The sequence below is a fragment of the Rhodnius prolixus genome, unplaced genomic scaffold (assembly GCF_049639745.1).
Source record: "Rhodnius prolixus isolate KJV_2025 unplaced genomic scaffold, Rpr scaffold_20, whole genome shotgun sequence".
In the NCBI taxonomy this organism is placed as follows: Eukaryota; Metazoa; Arthropoda; class Insecta; order Hemiptera; family Reduviidae; genus Rhodnius; species Rhodnius prolixus.
Window position 1 is genome coordinate 607,108 of NW_027411595.1, and position 25,731 is coordinate 632,838.

Consider the following 25,731-nt stretch of genomic DNA (forward strand, 5'->3'; position numbering starts at 1 on the left):
TACAACATGATGTAGAGGGAAAATGGCGGTTCTGGGACGCCTATTTTGAGGAGCTGATGAGAATGCTGGTTTTCTTTTTGTTGACCAACAGTAGTAGAGGGAAAATGGCGGTTCTGGGACGCTTTTTTTGAGGAGCCGATCAAAATGCAGGATTTCTTTTTGTTGGCCAACAATAGTATTCGATTCTCTTCAGGCTGTAGGTTACTCAGTTCTATAATCATCATAGAAGTGTTATATTTGGAAAAGAAATGTCAGTAGAGGGAAAATGGCGGTTCTGGGACGCTTTTTTTGAGGAGCCGATCAAAATGCAGGATTTCTTTTTGTTGGCCAACAATAGTATTCGATTCTCTTCAGGCTGTAGGTTACTCAGTTCTATAATCATCATAGAAGTGTTATATTTGGAAAAGAAATGTCAGTAGAGAGAAAATGGCGGTTCATGGACGCTTTTTTTGAGTAGACGATCAGAATACAGGATTTCTATTTGTTGACCAACAATAGTATTCGATTTTTTTCAGGATGCATGTTACTAGTTCTATCATCATCATGGAAGTGTTAGAGAAATGTACGCAATATCGAATTAAAGCCATGAATGCTGGCTCAACAATAAGTTAGGTTGGAATGGACGGAAATTTTTTTCCCTTGAACTACAAAGCTGGTCACTGGCGAATACATTGAATTGCACACATACCTGAATGTTGGTCACTGGCGTGTTGTACAATCTCGAGAACCAGGAATGTAGAGGGATAATAGCGGTTTTGAGACGCCTATTTTTAGCAGCTGATCAGAATGCTGGATTTCTTTTTCTAGACCAACAGAAGTGTTCGATTTTTTTCAGGATGCAGGTTACTACGTTCTATAATCATCATGGAAGTGTTAGATTTGGAAGAGAAATGTCAGTTTGACAATTAAATCGGGGGCATATAATTGTATGCCTATCACCCATATGCTTCTTCAAAAGCAATACCAGTCGACGAAATACTCATTAGCGTACAAGATGTAGTAAAGGGAAAATGGCGGTTCTGGGGCGCTTATTTTGAGAAGATGATCAGATTGGTGGATTTCTTTTTGTTGACCAACTGTAGTGTTCGATTTTTTCAGACTACTTGTTATTACGTTCTATAATCATCATGGAAGTGTTAAATTTGGATGACAAATGTCAGTTTGTCAATTCAATCGGGGGCATATAATTGTATACCCATCACCCTTATGCTTATTCAAAAGTACTACCAGGCGACGAAATACTCATTAGCGTACAACATGATGTAGAGGGAAAATGGCGGTTCTGGGACGCCTATTTTGAGCAGCTGATGAGAATGCTGGTTTTCTTTTTGTTGACCAACAGTAGTGTTCGATTTTTTTAAGATGCAGGTTATTACGTTATTTCATCATCGTGGAATTGTTAGAGAAATGTACGCAATATCGAATTAAAGCCAGGAATTGCTGGCTCAACAATAAGTTAGGTTGGAATGGATGGAAATATTTTTCCCTTGAAGTACGAAGCTGATCACTGGCGAATGCATTGAGGGGCACACATACCTGAATGTTGGTCACTGGTGTGATGTAAAATCTCGAAAACTAGGAATGTAGAGAGAAAATGGCGGATCATGGACGCTTTATTTGAGTAGACGATCAGAATGCAGGATTTCTTGTTGTTGACCAACAATAGTATTCGATTTCTTCAGGCTGCAGATTACTATGTTTTATGATCATCATGGAAGTGTTAAATTTGGAAGAGGAATGTCAGTTTGACAATTCAATCGGGGACATATAATTGTATACACATCACCCATATGCTTCTTCAAAAGTACTACTAGGCGACAAAATACTCATTAGGGTACAACAAGAAGTAGAGGGAAAATGGCGGTTCTGGGCCGCTTATTTTGAGGAGCCGATCTGAATGCTGCATTTTTTTTTTTTTTGACCAAAAGTTGTGTTCGATTTTTTCAGGATGCAGGTTACTACGTTCTATCATCATCGTGGAAGTGTTAGAGAATTGTACGCTATATCGAATTAAAGCCTTGAATTGTTAGCTCAACAATAAGTTAGGTTGGAATGGACGGAAATATTTTTCCCTTGAAGTACGAAGTAGTAGAATGAAAATGGCGGTTCTGGGACGCTATTTTTGAGGAGCCGATCAAAATGCAGAATTTCTTTTTGTTGGCCAACAGTAGTATTCGATTCTCTTTAGGCTGTAGGTTACTACGTTCTATAATCATCATGGAAGTGTTATATTTGGGAAAGAAATGTCAGTAGAGGGAAAATGGCGGTTCTGGGACGCTTTTTTTGAGGAGCCGATCAAAATGCAGGATTTCTTTTTGTTGGCCAACAATAGTATTCGATTCTCTTCAGGCTGTAGGTTACTCAGTTCTATAATCATCATAGAAGTGTTATATTTGGAAAAGAAATGTCAGTAGAGGGAAAATGGCGGTTCTGGGACGCTTTTTTTGAGGAGCCGATCAAAATGCAGGATTTCTTTTTGTTGGCCAACAATAGTATTCGATTCTCTTCAGGCTGTAGGTTACTCAGTTCTATAATCATCATAGAAGTGTTATATTTGGAAAAGAAATGTCAGTAGAGAGAAAATGGCGGTTCATGGACGCTTTTTTTGAGTAGACGATCAGAATACAGGATTTCTATTTGTTGACCAACAATAGTATTCGATTTTTTTCAGGATGCATGTTACTAGTTCTATCATCATCATGGAAGTGTTAGAGAAATGTACGCAATATCGAATTAAAGCCATGAATGCTGGCTCAACAATAAGTTAGGTTGGAATGGACGGAAATTTTTTTCCCTTGAACTACAAAGCTGGTCACTGGCGAATACATTGAATTGCACACATACCTGAATGTTGGTCACTGGCGTGTTGTACAATCTCGTGAACCAGGAATGTAGAGGGATAATAGCGGTTTTGAGACGCCTATTTTTAGCAGCTGATCAGAATGCTGGATTTCTTTTTCTAGACCAACAGAAGTGTTCGATTTTTTTCAGGATGCAGGTTACTACGTTCTATAATCATCATGGAAGTGTTAGATTTGGAAGAGAAATGTCAGTTTGACAATTAAATCGGGGGCATATAATTGTATGCCTATCACCCATATGCTTCTTCAAAAGCAATACCAGTCGACGAAATACTCATTAGCGTACAAGATGTAGTAAAGGGAAAATGGCGGTTCTGGGACGCTTTTTTTGAGGAGCCGATCAAAATGCAGGATTTCTTTTTGTTGGCCAACAATAGTATTCGATTCTCTTCAGGCTGTAGGTTACTCAGTTCTATAATCATCATAGAAGTGTTATATTTGGAAAAGAAATGTCAGTAGAGAGAAAATGGCGGTTCATGGACGCTTTTTTTGAGTATACGATCAGAATACAGGATTTCTATTTGTTGACCAACAATAGTATTCGATTTTTTTCAGGATGCATGTTACTAGTTCTATCATCATCATGGAAGTGTTAGAGAAATGTACGCAATATCGAATTAAAGCCATGAATGCTGGCTCAACAATAAGTTAGGTTGGAATGGACGGAAATTTTTTTCCCTTGAACTACAAAGCTGGTCACTGGCGAATACATTGAATTGCACACATACCTGAATGTTGGTCACTGGCGTGTTGTACAATCTCGTGAACCAGGAATGTAGAGGGATAATAGCGGTTTTGAGACGCCTATTTTTAGCAGCTGATCAGAATGCTGGATTTCTTTTTCTAGACCAACAGAAGTGTTCGATTTTTTTCAGGATGCAGGTTACTACGTTCTATAATCATCATGGAAGTGTTAGATTTGGAAGAGAAATGTCAGTTTGACAATTAAATCGGGGGCATATAATTGTATGCCTATCACCCATATGCTTCTTCAAAAGCAATACCAGTCGACGAAATACTCATTAGCGTACAAGATGTAGTAAAGGGAAAATGGCGGTTCTGGGGCGCTTATTTTGAGAAGATGATCAGATTGGTGGATTTCTTTTTGTTGACCAACTGTAGTGTTCGATTTTTTCAGACTACTTGTTATTACGTTCTATAATCATCATGGAAGTGTTAAATTTGGATGACAAATGTCAGTTTGTCAATTCAATCGGGGGCATATAATTGTATACCCATCACCCTTATGCTTATTCAAAAGTACAACCAGGTGACGAAATACTCATTAGCGTACAACATGATGTAGAGGGAAAATGGCGGTTCTGGGACGCCTATTTTGAGGAGCTGATGAGAATGCTGGTTTTCTTTTTGTTGACCAACAGTAGTAGAGGGAAAATGGCGGTTCTGGGACGCTTTTTTTGAGGAGCCGATCAAAATGCAGGATTTCTTTTTGTTGGCCAACAATAGTATTCGATTCTCTTCAGGCTGTAGGTTACTCAGTTCTATAATCATCATAGAAGTGTTATATTTGGAAAAGAAATGTCAGTAGAGGGAAAATGGCGGTTCTGGGACGCTTTTTTTGAGGAGCCGATCAAAATGCAGGATTTCTTTTTGTTGGCCAACAATAGTATTCGATTCTCTTCAGGCTGTAGGTTACTCAGTTCTATAATCATCATAGAAGTGTTATATTTGGAAAAGAAATGTCAGTAGAGAGAAAATGGCGGTTCATGCACGCTTTTTTTGAGTAGACGATCAGAATACAGGATTTCTATTTGTTGACCAACAATAGTATTCGATTTTTTTCAGGATGCATGTTACTAGTTCTATCATCATCATGGAAGTGTTAGAGAAATGTACGCAATATCGAATTAAAGCCATGAATGCTGGCTCAACAATAAGTTAGGTTGGAATGGACGGAAATTTTTTTCCCTTGAACTACAAAGCTGGTCACTGGCGAATACATTGAATTGCACACATACCTGAATGTTGGTCACTGGCGTGTTGTACAATCTCGAGAACCAGGAATGTAGAGGGATAATAGCGGTTTTGAGACGCCTATTTTTAGCAGCTGATCAGAATGCTGGATTTCTTTTTCTAGACCAACAGAAGTGTTCGATTTTTTTCAGGATGCAGGTTACTACGTTCTATAATCATCATGGAAGTGTTAGATTTGGAAGAGAAATGTCAGTTTGACAATTAAATCGGGGGCATATAATTGTATGCCTATCACCCATATGCTTCTTCAAAAGCAATACCAGTCGACGAAATACTCATTAGCGTACAAGATGTAGTAAAGGGAAAATGGCGGTTCTTGGGCGCTTATTTTGAGAAGATGATCAGATTGGTGGATTTCTTTTTGTTGACCAACTGTAGTGTTCGATTTTTTCAGACTACTTGTTATTACGTTCTATAATCATCATGGAAGTGTTAAATTTGGATGACAAATGTCAGTTTGTCAATTCAATCGGGGGCATATAATTGTATACCCATCACCCTTATGCTTATTCAAAAGTACTACCAGGCGACGAAATACTCATTAGCGTACAACATGATGTAGAGGGAAAATGGCGGTTCTGGGACGCCTATTTTGAGGAGCTGATGAGAATGCTGGTTTTCTTTTTGTTGACCAACAGTAGTGTTCGATTTTTTTAAGATGCAGGTTATTACGTTATTTCATCATCGTGGAATTGTTAGAGAAATGTACGCAATATCGAATTAAAGCCAGGAATTGCTGGCTCAACAATAAGTTAGGTTGGAATGGATGGAAATATTTTTCCCTTGAAGTACGAAGCTGATCACTGGCGAATGCATTGAGGGGCACACATACCTGAATGTTGGTCACTGGTGTGATGTAAAATCTCGAAAACCAGGAATGTAGAGAGAAAATGGCGGATCATGGACGCTTTATTTGAGTAGACGATCACAATGCAGGATTTCTTGTTGTTGACCAACAATAGTATTCGATTTCTTCAGGCTGCAGATTACTATGTTTTATGATCATCATGGAAGTGTTAAATTTGGAAGAGGAATGTCAGTTTGACAATTCAATCGGGGGCATATAATTGTATACACATCACCCATATGCTTCTTCAAAAGTACTACTAGGCGACAAAATACTCATTAGGGTACAACAAGAAGTAGAGGGAAAATGGCGGTTCTGGGCCGCTTATTTTGAGGAGCCGATCTGAATGCTGCATTTTTTTTTTTTTGACCAAAAGTTGTGTTCGATTTTTTCAGGATGCAGGTTACTACGTTCTATCATCATCGTGGAAGTGTTAGAGAATTGTACGCTATATCGAATTAAAGCCTTGAATTGTTAGCTCAACAATAAGTTAGGTTGGAATGGACGGAAATATTTTTCCCTTGAAGTACGAAGTAGTAGAATGAAAATGGCGGTTCTGGGACGCTATTTTTGAGGAGCCGATCAAAATGCAGAATTTCTTTTTGTTGGCCAACAGTAGTATTCGATTCTCTTTAGGCTGTAGGTTACTACGTTCTATAATCATCATGGAAGTGTTATATTTGGGAAAGAAATGTCAGTAGAGGGAAAATGGCGGTTCTGGGACGCTTTTTTTGAGGAGCCGATCAAAATGCAGGATTTCTTTTTGTTGGCCAACAATAGTATTCGATTCTCTTCAGGCTGTAGGTTACTCAGTTCTATAATCATCATAGAAGTGTTATATTTGGAAAAGAAATGTCAGTAGAGGGAAAATGGCGGTTCTGGGACGCTTTTTTTGAGGAGCCGATCAAAATGCAGGATTTCTTTTTGTTGGCCAACAATAGTATTCGATTCTCTTCAGGCTGTAGGTTACTCAGTTCTATAATCATCATAGAAGTGTTATATTTGGAAAAGAAATGTCAGTAGAGAGAAAATGGCGGTTCATGGACGCTTTTTTTGAGTAGACGATCAGAATACAGGATTTCTATTTGTTGACCAACAATAGTATTCGATTTTTTTCAGGATGCATGTTACTAGTTCTATCATCATCATGGAAGTGTTAGAGAAATGTACGCAATATCGAATTAAAGCCATGAATGCTGGCTCAACAATAAGTTAGGTTGGAATGGACGGAAATTTTTTTCCCTTGAACTACAAAGCTGGTCACTGGCGAATACATTGAATTGCACACATACCTGAATGTTGGTCACTGGCGTGTTGTACAATCTCGTGAACCAGGAATGTAGAGGGATAATAGCGGTTTTGAGACGCCTATTTTTAGCAGCTGATCAGAATGCTGGATTTCTTTTTCTAGACCAACAGAAGTGTTCGATTTTTTTCAGGATGCAGGTTACTACGTTCTATAATCATCATGGAAGTGTTAGATTTGGAAGAGAAATGTCAGTTTGACAATTAAATCGGGGGCATATAATTGTATGCCTATCACCCATATGCTTCTTCAAAAGCAATACCAGTCGACGAAATACTCATTAGCGTACAAGATGTAGTAAAGGGAAAATGGCGGTTCTGGGGCGCTTATTTTGAGAAGATGATCAGATTGGTGGATTTCTTTTTGTTGACCAACTGTAGTGTTCGATTTTTTCAGACTACTTGTTATTACGTTCTATAATCATCATGGAAGTGTTAAATTTGGATGACAAATGTCAGTTTGTCAATTCAATCGGGGGCATATAATTGTATACCCATCACCCTTATGCTTATTCAAAAGTACTACCAGGTGACGAAATACTCATTAGCGTACAACATGATGTAGAGGGAAAATGGCGGTTCTGGGACGCCTATTTTGAGGAGCTGATGAGAATGCTGGTTTTCTTTTTGTTGACCAACAGTAGTAGAGGGAAAATGGCGGTTCTGGGACGCTTTTTTTGAGGAGCCGATCAAAATGCAGGATTTCTTTTTGTTGGCCAACAATAGTATTCGATTCTCTTCAGGCTGTAGGTTACTCAGTTCTATAATCATCATAGAAGTGTTATATTTGGAAAAGAAATGTCAGTAGAGAGAAAATGGCGGTTCATGGACGCTTTATTTGAGTAGACGATCAGAATGCAGGATTTCTTGTTGTTGACCAACAATAGTATTCGATTTCTTCAGGCTGCAGATTACTATGTTTTATGATCATCATGGAAGTGTTAAATTTGGAAGAGGAATGTCAGTTTGACAATTCAATCGGGGGCATATAATTGTATACACATCACCCATATGCTTCTTCAAAAGTACTACCAGGCGACAAAATACTCATTAGGGTACAACAAGAAGTAGAGGGAAAATGGCGGTTCTGGGCCGCTTATTTTGAGGAGCCGATCTGAATGCTGCATTTTTTTTTTTTTGACCAAGAGTTGTGTTCGATTTTTTCAGGATGCAGGTTACTACGTTCTATCATCATCGTGGAAGTGTTAGAGAATTGTACGCTATATCGAATTAAAGCCTTGAATTGTTAGCTCAACAATAAGTTAGGTTGGAACGGACGGAAATATTTTTCCCTTGAAGTACGAAGTAGTAGAATGAAAATGGCGGTTCTGGGACGCTATTTTTGAGGAGCCGATCAAAATGCAGGATTTCTTTTTGTTGGCCAACAATAGTATTCGATTCTTTCAGGCTGTAGGTTACTCAGTTCTATAATCATCATAGAAGTGTTATATTTGGGAAAGAAATGTCAGTAGAGAGAAAATGGCGGTTCATGGACGCTTTATTTGAGTAGACGATCAGAATGCAGGATTTCTTGTTGTTGACCAACAATAGTATTCGATTTCTTCAGGCTGCAGATTACTATGTTTTATGATCATCATGGAAGTGTTAAATTTGGAAGAGGAATGTCAGTTTGACAATTCAATCGGGGGCATATAATTGTATACACATCACCCATATGCTTCTTCAAAAGTACTACCAGGCGACAAAATACTCATTAGGGTACAACAAGAAGTAGAGGGAAAATGGCGGTTCTGGGACGCTTTTTTTGAGGAGCCGATCAAAATGCAGGATTTCTTTTTGTTGGCCAACAATAGTATTCGATTCTCTTCAGGCTGTAGGTTACTCAGTTCTATAATCATCATAGAAGTGTTATATTTGGAAAAGAAATGTCAGTAGAGAGAAAATGGCGGTTCATGGACGCTTTTTTTGAGTAGACGATCAGAATACAGGATTTCTATTTGTTGACCAACAATAGTATTCGATTTTTTTCAGGATGCATGTTACTAGTTCTATCATCATCATGGAAGTGTTAGAGAAATGTACGCAATATCGAATTAAAGCCATGAATGCTGGCTCAACAATAAGTTAGGTTGGAATGGACGGAAATTTTTTTCCCTTGAACTACAAAGCTGGTCACTGGCGAATACATTGAATTGCACACATACCTGAATGTTGGTCACTGGCGTGTTGTACAATCTCGTGAACCAGGAATGTAGAGGGATAATAGCGGTTTTGAGACGCCTATTTTTAGCAGCTGATCAGAATGCTGGATTTCTTTTTCTAGACCAACAGAAGTGTTCGATTTTTTTCAGGATGCAGGTTACTACGTTCTATAATCATCATGGAAGTGTTAGATTTGGAAGAGAAATGTCAGTTTGACAATTAAATCGGGGGCATATAATTGTATGCCTATCACCCATATGCTTCTTCAAAAGCAATACCAGTCGACGAAATACTCATTAGCGTACAAGATGTAGTAAAGGGAAAATGGCGGTTCTGGGGCGCTTATTTTGAGAAGATGATCAGATTGGTGGATTTCTTTTTGTTGACCAACTGTAGTGTTCGATTTTTTCAGACTACTTGTTATTACGTTCTATAATCATCATGGAAGTGTTAAATTTGGATGACAAATGTCAGTTTGTCAATTCAATCGGGGGCATATAATTGTATACCCATCACCCTTATGCTTATTCAAAAGTACTACCAGGCGACGAAATACTCATTAGCGTACAACATGATGTAGAGGGAAAATGGCGGTTCTGGGACGCCTATTTTGAGGAGCTGATGAGAATGCTGGTTTTCTTTTTGTTGACCAACAGTAGTGTTCGATTTTTTTAAGATGCAGGTTATTACGTTATTTCATCATCGTGGAATTGTTAGAGAAATGTACGCAATATCGAATTAAAGCCAGGAATTGCTGGCTCAACAATAAGTTAGGTTGGAATGGATGGAAATATTTTTCCCTTGAAGTACGAAGCTGATCACTGGCGAATGCATTGAGGGGCACACATACCTGAATGTTGGTCACTGGTGTGATGTAAAATCTCGAAAACCAGGAATGTAGAGAGAAAATGGCGGATCATGGACGCTTTATTTGAGTAGACGATCAGAATGCAGGATTTCTTGTTGTTGACCAACAATAGTATTCGATTTCTTCAGGCTGCAGATTACTATGTTTTATGATCATCATGGAAGTGTTAAATTTGGAAGAGGAATGTCAGTTTGACAATTCAATCGGGGGCATATAATTGTATACACATCACCCATATGCTTCTTCAAAAGTACTACCAGGCGACAAAATACTCATTAGGGTACAACAAGAAGTAGAGGGAAAATGGCGGTTCTGGGCCGCTTATTTTGAGGAGCCGATCTGAATGCTGCATTTTTTTTTTTTTGACCAAAAGTTGTGTTCGATTTTTTCAGGATGCAGGTTACTACGTTCTATCATCATCGTGGAAGTGTTAGAGAATTGTACGCTATATCGAATTAAAGCCTTGAATTGTTAGCTCAACAATAAGTTAGGTTGGAATGGACGGAAATATTTTTCCCTTGAAGTACGAAGTAGTAGAATGAAAATGGCGGTTCTGGGACGCTATTTTTGAGGAGCCGATCAAAATGCAGAATTTCTTTTTGTTGGCCAACAGTAGTATTCGATTCTCTTTAGGCTGTAGGTTACTACGTTCTATAATCATCATGGAAGTGTTATATTTGGGAAAGAAATGTCAGTAGAGGGAAAATGGCGGTTCTGGGACGCTTTTTTTGAGGAGCCGATCAAAATGCAGGATTTCTTTTTGTTGGCCAACAATAGTATTCGATTCTCTTCAGGCTGTAGGTTACTCAGTTCTATAATCATCATAGAAGTGTTATATTTGGAAAAGAAATGTCAGTAGAGGGAAAATGGCGGTTCTGGGACGCTTTTTTTGAGGAGCCGATCAAAATGCAGGATTTCTTTTTGTTGGCCAACAATAGTATTCGATTCTCTTCAGGCTGTAGGTTACTCAGTTCTATAATCATCATAGAAGTGTTATATTTGGAAAAGAAATGTCAGTAGAGAGAAAATGGCGGTTCATGGACGCTTTTTTTGAGTAGACGATCAGAATACAGGATTTCTATTTGTTGACCAACAATAGTATTCGATTTTTTTCAGGATGCATGTTACTAGTTCTATCATCATCATGGAAGTGTTAGAGAAATGTACGCAATATCGAATTAAAGCCATGAATGCTGGCTCAACAATAAGTTAGGTTGGAATGGACGGAAATTTTTTTCCCTTGAACTACAAAGCTGGTCACTGGCGAATACATTGAATTGCACACATACCTGAATGTTGGTCACTGGCGTGTTGTACAATCTCGTGAACCAGGAATGTAGAGGGATAATAGCGGTTTTGAGACGCCTATTTTTAGCAGCTGATCAGAATGCTGGATTTCTTTTTCTAGACCAACAGAAGTGTTCGATTTTTTTCAGGATGCAGGTTACTACGTTCTATAATCATCATGGAAGTGTTAGATTTGGAAGAGAAATGTCAGTTTGACAATTAAATCGGGGGCATATAATTGTATGCCTATCACCCATATGCTTCTTCAAAAGCAATACCAGTCGACGAAATACTCATTAGCGTACAAGATGTAGTAAAGGGAAAATGGCGGTTCTGGGGCGCTTATTTTGAGAAGATGATCAGATTGGTGGATTTCTTTTTGTTGACCAACTGTAGTGTTCGATTTTTTCAGACTACTTGTTATTACGTTCTATAATCATCATGGAAGTGTTAAATTTGGATGACAAATGTCAGTTTGTCAATTCAATCGGGGGCATATAATTGTATACCCATCACCCTTATGCTTATTCAAAAGTACTACCAGGTGACGAAATACTCATTAGCGTACAACATGATGTAGAGGGAAAATGGCGGTTCTGGGACGCCTATTTTGAGGAGCTGATGAGAATGCTGGTTTTCTTTTTGTTGACCAACAGTAGTAGAGGGAAAATGGCGGTTCTGGGACGCTTTTTTTGAGGAGCCGATCAAAATGCAGGATTTCTTTTTGTTGGCCAACAATAGTATTCGATTCTCTTCAGGCTGTAGGTTACTCAGTTCTATAATCATCATAGAAGTGTTATATTTGGAAAAGAAATGTCAGTAGAGAGAAAATGGCGGTTCATGGACGCTTTATTTGAGTAGACGATCAGAATGCAGGATTTCTTGTTGTTGACCAACAATAGTATTCGATTTCTTCAGGCTGCAGATTACTATGTTTTATGATCATCATGGAAGTGTTAAATTTGGAAGAGGAATGTCAGTTTGACAATTCAATCGGGGGCATATAATTGTATACACATCACCCATATGCTTCTTCAAAAGTACTACCAGGCGACAAAATACTCATTAGGGTACAACAAGAAGTAGAGGGAAAATGGCGGTTCTGGGCCGCTTATTTTGAGGAGCCGATCTGAATGCTGCATTTTTTTTTTTTTTGACCAAGAGTTGTGTTCGATTTTTTCAGGATGCAGGTTACTACGTTCTATCATCATCGTGGAAGTGTTAGAGAATTGTACGCTATATCGAATTAAAGCCTTGAATTGTTAGCTCAACAATAAGTTAGGTTGGAACGGACGGAAATATTTTTCCCTTGAAGTACGAAGTAGTAGAATGAAAATGGCGGTTCTGGGACGCTATTTTTGAGGAGCCGATCAAAATGCAGGATTTCTTTTTGTTGGCCAACAATAGTATTCGATTCTTTCAGGCTGTAGGTTACTCAGTTCTATAATCATCATAGAAGTGTTATATTTGGGAAAGAAATGTCAGTAGAGAGAAAATGGCGGTTCATGGACGCTTTATTTGAGTAGACGATCAGAATGCAGGATTTCTTGTTGTTGACCAACAATAGTATTCGATTTCTTCAGGCTGCAGATTACTATGTTTTATGATCATCATGGAAGTGTTAAATTTGGAAGAGGAATGTCAGTTTGACAATTCAATCGGGGGCATATAATTGTATACACATCACCCATATGCTTCTTCAAAAGTACTACCAGGCGACAAAATACTCATTAGGGTACAACAAGAAGTAGAGGGAAAATGGCGGTTCTGGGACGCTTTTTTTGAGGAGCCGATCAAAATGCAGGATTTCTTTTTGTTGGCCAACAATAGTATTCGATTCTCTTCAGGCTGTAGGTTACTCAGTTCTATAATCATCATAGAAGTGTTATATTTGGAAAAGAAATGTCAGTAGAGAGAAAATGGCGGTTCATGGACGCTTTTTTTGAGTAGACGATCAGAATACAGGATTTCTATTTGTTGACCAACAATAGTATTCGATTTTTTTCAGGATGCATGTTACTAGTTCTATCATCATCATGGAAGTGTTAGAGAAATGTACGCAATATCGAATTAAAGCCATGAATGCTGGCTCAACAATAAGTTAGGTTGGAATGGACGGAAATTTTTTTCCCTTGAACTACAAAGCTGGTCACTGGCGAATACATTGAATTGCACACATACCTGAATGTTGGTCACTGGCGTGTTGTACAATCTCGTGAACCAGGAATGTAGAGGGATAATAGCGGTTTTGAGACGCCTATTTTTAGCAGCTGATCAGAATGCTGGATTTCTTTTTCTAGACCAACAGAAGTGTTCGATTTTTTTCAGGATGCAGGTTACTACGTTCTATAATCATCATGGAAGTGTTAGATTTGGAAGAGAAATGTCAGTTTGACAATTAAATCGGGGGCATATAATTGTATGCCTATCACCCATATGCTTCTTCAAAAGCAATACCAGTCGACGAAATACTCATTAGCGTACAAGATGTAGTAAAGGGAAAATGGCGGTTCTGGGGCGCTTATTTTGAGAAGATGATCAGATTGGTGGATTTCTTTTTGTTGACCAACTGTAGTGTTCGATTTTTTCAGACTACTTGTTATTACGTTCTATAATCATCATGGAAGTGTTAAATTTGGATGACAAATGTCAGTTTGTCAATTCAATCGGGGGCATATAATTGTATACCCATCACCCTTATGCTTATTCAAAAGTACTACCAGGCGACGAAATACTCATTAGCGTACAACATGATGTAGAGGGAAAATGGCGGTTCTGGGACGCCTATTTTGAGGAGCTGATGAGAATGCTGGTTTTCTTTTTGTTGACCAACAGTAGTGTTCGATTTTTTTAAGATGCAGGTTATTACGTTATTTCATCATCGTGGAATTGTTAGAGAAATGTACGCAATATCGAATTAAAGCCAGGAATTGCTGGCTCAACAATAAGTTAGGTTGGAATGGATGGAAATATTTTTCCCTTGAAGTACGAAGCTGATCACTGGCGAATGCATTGAGGGGCACACATACCTGAATGTTGGTCACTGGTGTGATGTAAAATCTCGAAAACCAGGAATGTAGAGAGAAAATGGCGGATCATGGACGCTTTATTTGAGTAGACGATCAGAATGCAGGATTTCTTGTTGTTGACCAACAATAGTATTCGATTTCTTCAGGCTGCAGATTACTATGTTTTATGATCATCATGGAAGTGTTAAATTTGGAAGAGGAATGTCAGTTTGACAATTCAATCGGGGGCATATAATTGTATACACATCACCCATATGCTTCTTCAAAAGTACTACCAGGCGACAAAATACTCATTAGGGTACAACAAGAAGTAGAGGGAAAATGGCGGTTCTGGGCCGCTTATTTTGAGGAGCCGATCTGAATGCTGCATTTTTTTTTTTTTGACCAAAAGTTGTGTTCGATTTTTTCAGGATGCAGGTTACTACGTTCTATCATCATCGTGGAAGTGTTAGAGAATTGTACGCTATATCGAATTAAAGCCTTGAATTGTTAGCTCAACAATAAGTTAGGTTGGAATGGACGGAAATATTTTTCCCTTGAAGTACGAAGTAGTAGAATGAAAATGGCGGTTCTGGGACGCTATTTTTGAGGAGCCGATCAAAATGCAGAATTTCTTTTTGTTGGCCAACAGTAGTATTCGATTCTCTTTAGGCTGTAGGTTACTACGTTCTATAATCATCATGGAAGTGTTATATTTGGGAAAGAAATGTCAGTAGAGGGAAAATGGCGGTTCTGGGACGCTTTTTTTGAGGAGCCGATCAAAATGCAGGATTTCTTTTTGTTGGCCAACAATAGTATTCGATTCTCTTCAGGCTGTAGGTTACTCAGTTCTATAATCATCATAGAAGTGTTATATTTGGAAAAGAAATGTCAGTAGAGGGAAAATGGCGGTTCTGGGACGCTTTTTTTGAGGAGCCGATCAAAATGCAGGATTTCTTTTTGTTGGCCAACAATAGTATTCGATTCTCTTCAGGCTGTAGGTTACTCAGTTCTATAATCATCATAGAAGTGTTATATTTGGAAAAGAAATGTCAGTAGAGAGAAAATGGCGGTTCATGGACGCTTTTTTTGAGGAGCCGATCAAAATGCAGGATTTCTTTTTGTTGGCCAACAATAGTATTCGATTCTCTTCAGGCTGTAGGTTACTCAGTTCTATAATCATCATAGAAGTGTTAGAGAAATGTACGCAATATCGAATTAAAGCCATGAATGCTGGCTCAACAATAAGTTAGGTTGGAATGGACGGAAATTTTTTTCCCTTGAACTACAAAGCTGGTCACTGGCGAATACATTGAATTGCACACATACCTGAATGTTGGTCACTGGCGTGTTGTACAATCTCGTGAACCAGGAATGTAGAGGGATAATAGCGGTTTTGAGACGCCTATTTTTAGCAGCTGATCAGAATGCTGGATTTCTTTTTCTAGACCAACAGAAGTGTTCGATTTTTTTCAGGATGCAGGTTACTACGTTCTATAATCATCATGGAAGTGTTAGATTTGGAAGAGAAATGTCAGTTTGACAATTAAATCGGGGGCATATAATTGTATGCCTATCACCCATATGCTTCTTCAAAAGCAATACCAGTCGACGAAATACTCATTAGCGTACAAGATGTAGTAAAGGGAAAATGGCGGTTCTGGGGCGCTTATTTTGAGAAGATGATCAGATTGGTGGATTTCTTTTTGTTGACCAACTGTAGTGTTCGATTTTTTCAGACTACTTGTTATTACGTTCTATAATCATCATGGAAGTGTTAAATTTGGATGACAAATGTCAGTTTGTCAATTCAATCGGGGGCATATAATTGTATACCCATCACCCTTATGCTTATTCAAAAGTACTACCAGGTGACGAAATACTCATTAGCGTACAACATGATGTAGAGGGAAAATGGCGGTTCTGGGACGCCTATTTTGAGGAGCTGATGAGAATGCTGGTTTTCTTTTTGTTGACCAACAGTAGTAGAGGGAAAATGGCGGTTCTGGGACGCTTTTTTTGAGGAGCCGATCAAAATGCAGGATTTCTTTTTGTTGGCCAACAATAGTATTCGATTCTCTTCAGGCTGTAGGTTACTCAGTTCTATAATCATCATAGAAGTGTTATATTTGGAAAAGAAATGTCAGTAGAGAGAAAATGGCGGTTCATGGACGCTTTATTTGAGTAGACGATCAGAATGCAGGATTTCTTGTTGTTGACCAACAATAGTATTCGATTTCTTCAGGCTGCAGATTACTATGTTTTATGATCATCATGGAAGTGTTAAATTTGGAAGAGGAATGTCAGTTTGACAATTCAATCGGGGGCATATAATTGTATACACATCACCCATATGCTTCTTCAAAAGTACTACCAGGCGACAAAATACTCATTAGGGTACAACAAGAAGTAGAGGGAAAATGGCGGTTCTGGGCCGCTTATTTTGAGGAGCCGATCTGAATGCTGCATTTTTTTTTTTTTGACCAAGAGTTGTGTTCGATTTTTTCAGGATGCAGGTTACTACGTTCTATCATCATCGTGGAAGTGTTAGAGAATTGTACGCTATATCGAATTAAAGCCTTGAATTGTTAGCTCAACAATAAGTTAGGTTGGAACGGACGGAAATATTTTTCCCTTGAAGTACGAAGTAGTAGAATGAAAATGGCGGTTCTGGGACGCTATTTTTGAGGAGCCGATCAAAATGCAGGATTTCTTTTTGTTGGCCAACAATAGTATTCGATTCTCTTCAGGCTGTAGGTTACTCAGTTCTATAATCATCATAGAAGTGTTATATTTGGGAAAGAAATGTCAGTAGAGAGAAAATGGCGGTTCATGGACGCTTTATTTGAGTAGACGATCAGAATGCAGGATTTCTTGTTGTTGACCAACAATAGTATTCGATTTCTTCAGGCTGCAGATTACTATGTTTTATGATCATCATGGAAGTGTTAAATTTGGAAGAGGAATGTCAGTTTGACAATTCAATCGGGGGCATATAATTGTATACACATCACCCATATGCTTCTTCAAAAGTACTACCAGGCGACAAAATACTCATTAGGGTACAACAAGAAGTAGAGGGAAAATGGCGGTTCTGGGACGCTTTTTTTGAGGAGCCGATCAAAATGCAGGATTTCTTTTTGTTGGCCAACAATAGTATTCGATTCTCTTCAGGCTGTAGGTTACTCAGTTCTATAATCATCATAGAAGTGTTATATTTGGAAAAGAAATGTCAGTAGAGAGAAAATGGCGGTTCATGGACGCTTTTTTTGAGTAGACGATCAGAATACAGGATTTCTATTTGTTGACCAACAATAGTATTCGATTTTTTTCAGGATGCATGTTACTAGTTCTATCATCATCATGGAAGTGTTAGAGAAATGTACGCAATATCGAATTAAAGCCATGAATGCTGGCTCAACAATAAGTTAGGTTGGAATGGACGGAAATTTTTTTCCCTTGAACTACAAAGCTGGTCACTGGCGAATACATTGAATTGCACACATACCTGAATGTTGGTCACTGGCGTGTTGTACAATCTCGTGAACCAGGAATGTAGAGGGATAATAGCGGTTTTGAGACGCCTATTTTTAGCAGCTGATCAGAATGCTGGATTTCTTTTTCTAGACCAACAGAAGTGTTCGATTTTTTTCAGGATGCAGGTTACTACGTTCTATAATCATCATGGAAGTGTTAGATTTGGAAGAGAAATGTCAGTTTGACAATTAAATCGGGGGCATATAATTGTATGCCTATCACCCATATGCTTCTTCAAAAGCAATACCAGTCGACGAAATACTCATTAGCGTACAAGATGTAGTAAAGGGAAAATGGCGGTTCTGGGGCGCTTATTTTGAGAAGATGATCAGATTGGTGGATTTCTTTTTGTTGACCAACTGTAGTGTTCGATTTTTTCAGACTACTTGTTATTACGTTCTATAATCATCATGGAAGTGTTAAATTTGGATGACAAATGTCAGTTTGTCAATTCAATCGGGGGCATATAATTGTATACCCATCACCCTTATGCTTATTCAAAAGTACTACCAGGCGACGAAATACTCATTAGCGTACAACATGATGTAGAGGGAAAATGGCGGTTCTGGGACGCCTATTTTGAGGAGCTGATGAGAATGCTGGTTTTCTTTTTGTTGACCAACAGTAGTGTTCGATTTTTTTAAGATGCAGGTTATTACGTTATTTCATCATCGTGGAATTGTTAGAGAAATGTACGCAATATCGAATTAAAGCCAGGAATTGCTGGCTCAACAATAAGTTAGGTTGGAATGGATGGAAATATTTTTCCCTTGAAGTACGAAGCTGATCACTGGCGAATGCATTGAGGGGCACACATACCTGAATGTTGGTCACTGGTGTGATGTAAAATCTCGAAAACCAGGAATGTAGAGAGAAAATGGCGGTTCATGGACGCTTTATTTGAGTAGACGATCAGAATGCAGGATTTCTTGTTGTTGACCAACAATAGTATTCGATTTCTTCAGGCTGCAGATTACTATGTTTTATGATCATCATGGAAGTGTTAAATTTGGAAGAGGAATGTCAGTTTGACAATTCAATCGGGGGCATATAATTGTATACACATCACCCATATGCTTCTTCAAAAGTACTACCAGGCGACAAAATACTCATTAGGGTACAACAAGAAGTAGAGGGAAAATGGCGGTTCTGGGCCGCTTATTTTGAGGAGCCGATCTGAATGCTGCATTTTTTTTTTTTTTTGACCAAGAGTTGTGTTCGATTTTTTCAGGATGCAGGATACTACGTTCTATCATCATCGTGGAAGTGTTAGAGAATTGTACGCTATATCGAATTAAAGCCTTGAATTGTTAGCTCAACAATAAGTTAGGTTGGAACGGACGGAAATATTTTTCCCTTGAAGTACGAAGTAGTAGAATGAAAATGGCGGTTCTGGGACGCTATTTTTGAGGAGCCGATCAAAATGCAGAATTTCTTTTTGTTGGCCAACAGTAGTATTCGATTCTCTTTAGGCTGTAGGTTACTACGTTCTATAATCATCATGGAAGTGTTATATTTGGGAAAGAAATGTCAGTAGAGAGAAAATGGCGGTTCATGGACGCTTTATTTGAGTAGACGATCAGAATGCAGGATTTCTTGTTGTTGACCAACAATAGTATTCGATTTCTTCAGGCTGCAGATTACTATGTTTTATGATCATCATGGAAGTGTTAAATTTGGAAGAGGAATGTCAGTTTGACAATTCAATCGGGGGCATATAATTGTATACACATCACCCATATGCTTCTTCAAAAGTACTACCAGGCGACAAAATACTCATTAGGGTACAACAAGAAGTAGAGGGAAAATGGCGGTTCTGGGACGCTTTTTTTGAGGAGCCGATCAAAATGCAGGATTTCTTTTTGTTGGCCAACAATAGTATTCGATTCTCTTCAGGCTGTAGGTTACTCAGTTCTATAATCATCATAGAAGTGTTATATTTGGAAAAGAAATGTCAGTAGAGAGAAAATGGCGGTTCATGGACGCTTTTTTTGAGTAGACGATCAGAATACAGGATTTCTATTTGTTGACCAACAATAGTATTCGATTTTTTTCAGGATGCATGTTACTAGTTCTATCATCATCATGGAAGTGTTAGAGAAATGTACGCAATATCGAATTAAAGCCATGAATGCTGGCTCAACAATAAGTTAGGTTGGAATGGACGGAAATTTTTTTCCCTTGAACTACAAAGCTGGTCACTGGCGAATACATTGAATTGCACACATACCTGAATGTTGGTCACTGGCGTGTTGTACAATCTCGTGAACCAGGAATGTAGAGGGATAATAGCGGTTTTGAGACGCCTATTTTTAGCAGCTGATCAGAATGCTGGATTTCTTTTTCTAGACCAACAGAAGTGTTCGATTTTTTTCAGGATGCAGGTTACTACGTTCTATAATCATCATGGAAGTGTTAGATTTGGAAGAGAAATGTCAGTTTGACAATTAAATCGGGGGCATATAATTGTATGCCTATCACCCATATGCTTCTTCAAAAGCAATACCAGTCGACGAAATACTCATTAGCGTACAAGATGTAGTAAAGGGAAAATGGCGGTTCTGGGGCGCTTATTTTGAGAAGATGATCAGATTGGTGGATTTCTTTTTGTTGACCAACTGTAGTGTTCGATTTTTTCAGACTACTTGTTATTACGTTCTATAATCATCATGGAAGTGTTAAATTTGGATGACAAATGTCAGTTTGTCAATTCAATCGGGGGCATATAATTGTATACCCATCACCCTTATGCTTATTCAAAAGTACTACCAGGCGACGAAATACTCATTAGCGTACAACATGATGTAGAGGGAAAATGGCGGTTCTGGGACGCCTATTTTGAGGAGCTGATGAGAATGCTGGTTTTCTTTTTGTTGACCAACAGTAGTGTTCGATTTTTTTAAGATGCAGGTTATTACGTTATTTCATCATCGTGGAATTGTTAGAGAAATGTACGCAATATCGAATTAAAGCCAGGAATTGCTGGCTCAACAATAAGTTAGGTTGGAATGGATGGAAATATTTTTCCCTTGAAGTACGAAGCTGATCACTGGCGAATGCATTGAGGGGCACACATACCTGAATGTTGGTCACTGGTGTGATGTAAAATCTCGAAAACCAGGAATGTAGAGAGAAAATGGCGGATCATGGACGCTTTATTTGAGTAGACGATCAGAATGCAGGATTTCTTGTTGTTGACCAACAATAGTATTCGATTTCTTCAGGCTGCAGATTACTATGTTTTATGATCATCATGGAAGTGTTAAATTTGGAAGAGGAATGTCAGTTTGACAATTCAATCGGGGGCATATAATTGTATACACATCACCCATATGCTTCTTCAAAAGTACTACCAGGCGACAAAATACTCATTAGGGTACAACAAGAAGTAGAGGGAAAATGGCGGTTCTGGGCCGCTTATTTTGAGGAGCCGATCTGAATGCTGCATTTTTTTTTTTTTTGACCAAGAGTTGTGTTCGATTTTTTCAGGATGCAGGTTACTACGTTCTATCATCATCGTGGAAGTGTTAGAGAATTGTACGCTATATCGAATTAAAGCCTTGAATTGTTAGCTCAACAATAAGTTAGGTTGGAATGGACGGAAATATTTTTCCCTTGAAGTACGAAGTAGTAGAATGAAAATGGCGGTTCTGGGACGCTATTTTTGAGGAGCCGATCAAAATGCAGAATTTCTTTTTGTTGGCCAACAGTAGTATTCGATTCTCTTTAGGCTGTAGGTTACTACGTTCTATAATCATCATGGAAGTGTTATATTTGGGAAAGAAATGTCAGTAGAGAGAAAATGGCGGTTCATGGACGCTTTTTTTGAGTAGACGATCAGAATTCACGATTTCTATTTGTTGACCAACAATAGTATTCGATTTCTTCAGGCTGCAGTTTACTATGTTTTATCATCATCATGGAAGTGTTATATTTGAAAGAGAATTGTCAGTTTGGCAATTCAATCGAGTGCATAGAATTGCGTTTCTATCAGTTATCATTTTTTTCAAAACTAGTACCAGTCGACGAAGTACACATTAGAGCACAACATCAAGATCTATATAGGCTACCTAGTCAAAGTTTGCACTACTTGGAAGGTAAGTTTTTAAAAGAAAGACGGCTCTGCAGTTCCTGTCGCATCCAAATGACCATTAATGCTTTTCATTTCTATTTGATATTATATGCTACGAACTAGTGGAGTTCCACTAACTGACATTCCTCTTCCAAATTTAACACTTCCATGATGATCATAAAACATAGTAATCTGCAGCCTGATGAAATCGAATACTATTGTTGGTCAACAACTAGAAATCCTGCATACTGATCGTCTACTCAAATAAAGCGTCCATGATCCGCCATTTTCTCTCTACATTCCTGGTTTTCGAGATTTTACATCACACCAGTGACCAACATTCAGGTATGTGTGCCCCTCAATGCATTCGCCAGTGATCAGCTTCGTACTTCAAGGGAAAAATATTTCCATACATTCCAACCTAACTTATTGTTGAGCCAGCAATTCCTGGCTTTAATTCGATATTGCGTACATTTCTCTAACAATTCCACGATGATGAAATAACGTAATAACCTGCATCTTAAAAAAATCGAACACTACTGTTGGTCAACAAAAAGAAAACCAGCATTCTCATCAGCTCCTCAAAATAAGCGTCCCAGAACCGCTATTTTCCCTCTACATTCCTGGTTACGGGATTTTACATCACGCCAGTGACCAACATTCAGGTATGTGTGCAACTCTATGCATTCGCCAGTGACCAGCTTCGTACTTAAAGGGAAAAATATTTCCGTCCATTCCAACCTAACTTATTGTTGAGCCAGCATTCATGGCTTTAATTCGATATTTCGTACATTTCTTTAACACTTCCATGATGATGATAGAACGTAGTAACCTGCATCCTGAAAAAATCGAACACTACTGTTGGTCAACAAAAAGAAATCCACCATTCTGATCAGCTCCTCAAAATAGGCATCCCAGAACCGCCATTTTCCCTCTACATCATGTTGTACGCTAATGAGTATTTCGTCGCCTGGTAGTACTTTTGAATAAGCATAAGGGTGATGGGTATACAATTATATGCCCTCGATTGAATTGACAAACTGACATTTGTCATCCAAATTTAACACTTCCATGATGATTATAGAACGTAATAACAAGTAGTCTGAAAAAATCGAACACTACAGTTGGTCAACAAAAAGAAATCCACCAATCTGATCATCTTCTCCAAATAAGCGCCCCCAGAACCGCCATTTTCCCTTTACTACATCTTGTACGCTAATGAGTATTTCGTCGGCTGGTATTGCTTTTGAAGAAGCATATGGGTGATAGGCATACAATTATATGCCCCCGATTGAATTGTCAAACTGACATTTCTCTTCCAAATCTAACACTTCCATGATGATTATCGAACGTAGTAACCTGCATCCTCAAAAAAATCGAACACTTCTGTTGGTCTAGAAAAGGAAATCCAGCATTCTGATCAGCTGCTAAAAATAGGCGTCTCAAAACCGCTATTATCCCTCTACATTCCTGGTTCACGAGATTGTACAACACGCCAGTGACCAACATTCAGGTATGTGTGCAATTCAATGTATTCGCCAGTGACCAGCTTTGTAGTTCTAGCGAAAAAAATTTCCGTCCATTCCAACCTAACTTATTGTTGAGCCAGCATTCATGGCTTTAATTCGATATTGCGTACATTTCTCTAACACTTCCATGATGATGATAGAACTAGTAACATGCATCCTGAAAAAAATCGAATACTATTGTTGGTCAACAAATAGAAATCCTGTATTCTGATCGTCTACTCAAAAAAAGCGTCCATGAACCGCCATTTTCTCTCTACTGACATTTCTTTTCCAAATATAACACTTCTATGATGATTATAGAACGTAGTAACCTACAGCCTGAAGTGAATCGAATACTTTTGTTGGCCAACAAAAACAAATCCTGCATTTTGATCGGCTCCTCAAAAAAAGCGTCCCAGAACCGCCATTTTCCATCTACTAATGTGTATTTCGTCGCCTGGTAGTACTTTTGAAGAAGATAATGGCTGATAGAAACGCAATTCTATGCACTCGATTGAATTGTCAAACTGACATTTCTCTTCCAAATATAACACTTCCAAGACGATGATAAAACGTAGTAACCTGCAGCTTGAAGAAATCAAATACTATTGTTAGTCAACAAAAGAAATCCTGCATTTCGATCGGCTCCTCAAAAAAAGCGTCCCTGAACCGCCATTTTCTCTCTACTTTGTTTGCAATATCTTGATGTTGTACACTAATGTGTATTTCGTCGTCTGGTACTAGTTTTGAAGAAAAATATAGGTGATAGAAATGGAATTTTATGTACTCGATTGAATTGCCAAACTGACATTTCTCTTCCAAATATAACACTTCCATGATGATTATAGAACGTAATAACCTGCATCCTGAAAAAATGGAACACTACTGTTGGTCAACCAAAAGAAATCCAGCATTCTGATCAGCTCTTGAAATAAAGAGCCCCAGAAACGCCATTTTCTCTCTACATTAATGGTTTACGAGATTTTTTATCTCGCCAGTGACCAACATTCAGGTTTGTGTGCAATTCAATGCATTCGCCAGAGACCACATTCGTACTTCAAAAGAAAAATATTTCCGTCTCTTTCCAAACAAACTTATTATTGAACCAGCAATTGATGGCAATAATTCTAAATTGCGTACATTTTTCATTACAGCAGCGATAATAACGGAATGCATAAATTAAATCATCCTTCTGCAGAAGTGATTTTGAGGGCATCGCTTTGAGGATAGCACATGCCCTAGTTTGTAATATACAGATAGACTGTCTTAAGCGCAACCAGCCTTTTAAGTGTACAAGCTATTCCATGGTTTATTGCTCGATCTATTTGAACTCCACTAGTTCGTAGCATATATTATCAAATAGAAATGAAAAGCATTAATGATCATTTGGATGCGACAGGAACTGCAAAGCCGTCTTTCTTTTAAAAACTTGCCTTCCAAGTAGAGCAAACTTTGACTAGATAGCGTATATAGATCTTGATTTTGTACACTAATGTGTACTTCGTCGAGTGGTACTAGTTTTGAAGAAAATGATAACTGATAGAAACGCAATTCTATGCACTCGATTGAATTGCCAAACTGACATTTCTCTTCCAAATATAACACTTCCATGATGATGATAAAACATAGTAATCTGCAGCCTGAAGAAATCGAATACTATTGTTGGTCAACAACAAGAAATCCTGCCTTCTGATCGTCTACTCAAATGAAGCGTCTATGATCCGCCATTTTCTCTCTACATTAATGGTTTACGAGATTTTATATCTCGCCAGTGACCAACATTCAGGTTTGTGTGCAATTCAATGCATTCGCCAGTGACCACATTCGTACTTCAAAAGAAAAATATTTCCGTCTCTTTCCAAACAAACTTATTATTGAACCAGCAATTAATGGCTATAATTCTAAATTGCGTACATTTTTCTTTACAGCAGCGACAATAACGGAATGCATAAATTAAAACATCCTTCTGCAGAAGTGATTTTGAGTGTATCGCTTTGAGGATAGCACACGCCCTAGTTTGTATTATACAGATATACTGTCTTAAGTGCAACCAACCTTTTAAGTGTACAAGCTATTCCATGGTTTATTGCTCGATCTGTTTGAACTCCACTAGTTCGTAGCATATAATATCAAATAGAAATGAAAAGCATTAATGGTCATTTGGATGCGACAGGAACTGCCGAGCCGTCTTTCTTTAAAAACTTGCCTTCCAAGTAGTGCAAACTTTGACTAGGTAGCCTATATAGATCTTGATGTTGTACTCTAATGTGTACTTCGTCG